This window comes from Solanum lycopersicum, chromosome 1 (assembly GCF_036512215.1).
Source record: "Solanum lycopersicum chromosome 1, SLM_r2.1".
NCBI classification, from domain to species: domain Eukaryota; kingdom Viridiplantae; phylum Streptophyta; class Magnoliopsida; order Solanales; family Solanaceae; genus Solanum; species Solanum lycopersicum.
Window position 1 is genome coordinate 67,372,183 of NC_090800.1, and position 4,962 is coordinate 67,377,144.

General features: G+C 31.0%; 1 long non-coding RNA gene across 1 annotated transcript; it reads right to left on the reverse strand.

The window, feature by feature from the left end:
• Nucleotides 1–1,483: 1,483 nt before the first annotated feature.
• On the reverse strand, nucleotides 1,484–3,700 carry LOC109120650 (uncharacterized). The gene is made up of 2 exons (XR_002028105.3): nucleotides 3,174–3,700; nucleotides 1,484–2,989 (listed from the first exon to the last, which is right to left on the reverse strand). It is a non-coding gene; the product is annotated as an uncharacterized lncRNA (long non-coding RNA).
• Nucleotides 3,701–4,962: the final 1,262 nt, after the last annotated feature.

Genomic DNA, 4,962 nt, shown 5'->3' on the forward strand with positions numbered 1-4,962 from the left:
ATAAATTAATTTACATTTGATAAATTTACCCTTATATATGAATGTTTAGGTCTAATTTTCAATGATTTATCTTTATTCGTTGGATCATGTTTCTTCTTAGCTTATGTAAATGTTTAACTAAAATAAAATCTTATCGTTCTTATCGAATTTCTTTCTTGGGTAGTTCAATTTTGTCTTTTATTTGAAGAAATTGTTGCCGCAGAATGATGGGTTATGGGGAAAAAATTTACGTGAATTGGTAAAGGTGAAATAGAGATAAAAAGTTAATATTTGGTGAAAATGTGGGTTAGCTTAGTTGAAAACTTTGATCTTTGTTGGATTAAAAAAAATAAGTCTTTGTATTAATTTATTATTTAAGTATTTGTTAAATAAATTATTTTTTATATAATATTTATTTAGAAGAAATTTATCTAAAAAAGAGTAAAATTGTAAAATCTATATTAATTTATATTTATTTTAAATAGTTTTAAAGAATGGTTACAAGTAAATGAAAATAAGGGAGGTAGACGTAATATCGTAAAACAAAGGGGAGGTGAGTATTAAAGAGCGAAACATGGAGGTCTCTGAAATTATCTCTATAAATATTATAAAAATAATTTTATTTTGATATAATTAACAAGTACAAACATTAACATCAAGTAATATTGTTTTGTCAAAATTTATTATAATATTTTAAATTATATTTTGAATCTTAATTTAATAACTATATAAAAATATATATTTTTTTAAAAAAAGTTGCCTGGCCCGTCAAGCCACGTACTTGTGGGTTGGGTCGACCATTTTTGCCCCACGCCAAAAATGGGCTAGCCCGGCCTGACCCGTAAAATGTCAAAGCCTATATGGATTAGCTCGGATGGTGTGGGCTATCCCATATTGACAACTCTTATTCCAAGTATGAAATAAGTCAAATGTTATACTGTAAAATAATAATTTCTACTTAACATTTTATCCGAGCTAAAGTTTTACAGTTGAAAAATCAACACAATAACTTAAGCATGAATTTGAAAACTAAATACTAACTATGAAAGGATATTGGATAATTCTCAAATTAGTCTTGAAGCTCAAATTGCCTAACTTAAACTTTTACCCATGTTCATGTTTTGAACCAATATGAATAATTCAAAACTCCTAATTATGGATTAAGAAACTTTGTTTAACAACTATGAAAGGATATAGAAACCTAAAGTCATTCATACAAAGTCTTAAGTTAAATTATAAGACAACTTATTTTTATATATATATTTTAAGAAACATGACAATTTCATTCAGCTCAAAAAAGGAATTAAATTGTTAATTCAAATTCAAAACATGGATTCAAAGCTTTTTATCAACTATGAAAGAACACAAAATGTTCTCAAGTCATTCCATAAGCTGAAATTATCAAACATAAAAAGGGTTTGAAGAATAAATGAAAATTTGAAATGCCACCAATTGTAAGATACAAAAGAAAGATTTGATAAACTAAACTCGAGGAGCTCCGTGGGAATTTTTTCTATGTCAAGAAGAAAATTTTAAAGTTGTTGGTTTTTGACAATCAAATATAATAAAGAAAATATACTAATATCAAGGAAAATAAGAGAATAAGAAAACGAGGGGGTGGCTGAAATTTTATTTCACCCCCAAGTCCCAGCCCTTCAGGTTGATGCCGCTGCCGTTTAGCTTGGACTTTTGAAAGTCCAAAACTTTAAAAAAAAAATTAGCCTTTCTAAGGCTGCTGCTACTGCTTGATTAATTAGGAATTTTAACCCAAATTTGCTCCTCATTTTCAGCCTTTTGAGGTTATCGTAACTCTGCCTCAATTAGAGCAATTTTTGGGACTTTTCAAGTACGATAAAATGCTATTCTTTTAGCCATTTAGGCTACTGCTGCTGCTGTATTTTTGGGTGTCTAAATCAATAATATTAGCTCCCTTTCACAACTCCGAAGAAGGTTGACTCAAAAAGAGGAAAATGCAAGAGAGGGGAGTCCATTGGATTCATTCACGGAAAGCGTGTTCATGCAAAAGGAGGAAAAGAAAAGAGTAAAATAAGAACCTCAATGTGAATAATATCATGTCAAATTAACGATCTAGTTATCATCATGTAAAACATCCAAAACACAGTGAACAATATTTTTAAAGTAATAAAATATGATTTCTTAAAACTAATAAAGGAATTTAACCGTAGTCATCCTAACTACATGGTGTTGCTAAGAAATATGAGCAAGTAACGAAGTGCAATGGAAATAATTATGAATGTCATACTCTAACTTAAACAATTACACGGAAGAGGCACAAAGGTTATTGAACATAGAGTTTTGCACCCTTTCAGTCGCCAACTGATCATAATTTAAACAAACAATGAAACAACCAGAAAACTAATTCAAACAGTAAGTATAACAGTCCAAATAAGCTGCTACAGGCTCCATTTACACCCAACTAACACTTAAATGTAAGCACAATAAATTGGTCAGAACTACCACTTAAGCAAGCAGGATGAATAGCCGACAATATCTTATGAAACCAATGGTGAAAGAAAGCACAAACATGATGTAAAATACCCAACCATGCTTCTCAAAACATCTTTGTAAGGAAACAATTTTATTTTTCATTTTTATGGACCAGACTCACGTAACAGGAGAGTGAAATAGAGATGATCCCTATGATACCAGTCCAACTATAATTTAAACAACAGGCATAGAAGTAACACAACTACGAAAAGCTAATCATCTCAAACCAAATTTCACAAATAAGGAGATAGAATAATGCCATCATAGGGATAAAATAATGTGGGAAGTGAAAGAGGCGAGACCATGAAATGAAAGGATTATTTTTTTTTAAAGCTACAGAGCATGTTCTGAGATGAAAGTGAAAAACATGAGCATTAATCATCCACAACTTACTGTGAATATTGACAATCAAACAAAAGGGGTATTCTAATTTCAACTTACTGTAAATATTGACAATCAAACAACAGGGGTATTCTAATTTTCCAATAGAGTTGAAGAAAACCTGCAAGTTTTTGTGGATATAATCAAACACAGGCAATCTAATATATTGAAAACGCTAAACTACCAATCATATTATGAAGACAAGAAGCCAACAAGATAACTAAAAAATATGCAGACGAAAACTCTTCATAATGCAAAATCTAATCAGAGAAAATGAAATTAAACTAGCAAGAAGGAAAATATACATGATTACATTGTGCTGAGCAGCAAATCGGGACAACGAGTTTGGAAACAATTCCACCTATTTAACTCAAAAAGCCACAAAACGTTTTAAAATTTGAATTGTGGAACCAAGAATTCCCAAAAGTTTTTGGGTATTCTTTGGTCTCCGAAAATCCTCCTCTGAACAGTGAAAAGAAAGGGATTTATATAAGAGAGATTTGGGGGAATTTCTTGTTAGACACTATGTGGGACAATCCCAAATTCAAAAATCAGCAAAGATAAGGGTGGGTGAGCTGGAGGGTGTACGAATTCGTACTATTTTCAAATAGAAAAGAAGGGAGAGTCGTCCAATTTTCAGCCAAGAACGAGCTTGGAAGGAGATTGAGACACCTGGCCTTGTCCTCCAACTTTCAAGAGGATCAGGTCGAGGGAGAGAAATACGTGCGAGACTCGATTCGATGGGCGCACTACGTGGCTGTTTTGGACGAGTCACGTACTGCTGGAGTTTCTGGTTTCGCTCTTGTTCTGGGTTGACGTTGTTGAGGCTGCGGATGTGTTATTGTATGATGAGGGAATTTGAGAGCAGAGTAGTGAAGGGGTTATTTGGGCCAGGTCTTGTGAATTGGGCCAAGAATTTGGGTTTTCTTTTGTTTGCATTGAAAAGCTAAGGCCCAATTTGATTTAAAATGAAAAAATACCCCTGGTCATGAAAATGATAAGATGATAAAAAAATTAAAAACAAAATGAATTATGCTTTCCATTAATTATTAACTCTCTTAATTCAGACAAAGTAAAACAATCATCTTGACATAAGGTTTTAATTATTATTAGTTTTTTTTTAATAAAAAAAATTCTAACTTAGTTAAAACACCATTTTAGTAAAATGATTTTCTAAATATATATTGTAAACTATATAAATCTATATATTTCAAGTATATAGAAATATATTTTATAGGAAAAGAAAAAGGAAAATCAACATAAAACTAAGTATTTTTTATTTTTTCAAAATAATTACTTCAAATTGTTTGAAATTCAAGTAGCTTGAAAAATAATTAATTAGCAGAGGGACAAAATTGAGTGTCAACACTAAAAAGGACAACAAATATAACATGATAGACCCACTCGGTAAGCCTATAAATCTAACTAATGCAGGGTTTCCTAATTAAGGACTCCTCATTTCCCCTCACCACCTTCCCTGGCTTTCTAATTAATAGTCCCAATATTATTTTTGTTACGAATTCCAAAAGTAGACAACGAATGAATTACTCTTTCTAGGCCCAAAAGGTCGTCATGTAATTTGATTTGTAGTTCTTTAAGCCAAATATTAATGTCGCCATCTCTGTTTGTAATGATTTATTGTTATATTAATATAGTAAATAGGAGTATTCGTTTAACATGAAAAAAATACTGACTTATTTTTTAAAACACAAGAAACCAATGCATACTCCTTAAACCCTCAATTATTCATGTTTGGCAGTTCAAGGATTATCGGGAATTCTCTATAAACTGAATCAAATTGGAACAAAAACTTTATTTTATTAAGGGTTTTAGAGTATACATTCATCCTCGTAGATTGAGATGAAATTTGATCATTTGACCTCAACGAACAAGTAATCATACAGAAACTCAAATTCAAATACAAATTCAAATCATACAGAAATGGGAGGAAATGAAGAAGTGGGAAGCTATTTGTAGATGTCTAAAACGTAATTGGATGATTAGGGATGTAGTGGGGTTAGTTTCTAATTAAAAGAGGAAATAAAGGCTTTATTTAAGAACATTATTGATTTATCCTTTTGGAAAATGGGCCAT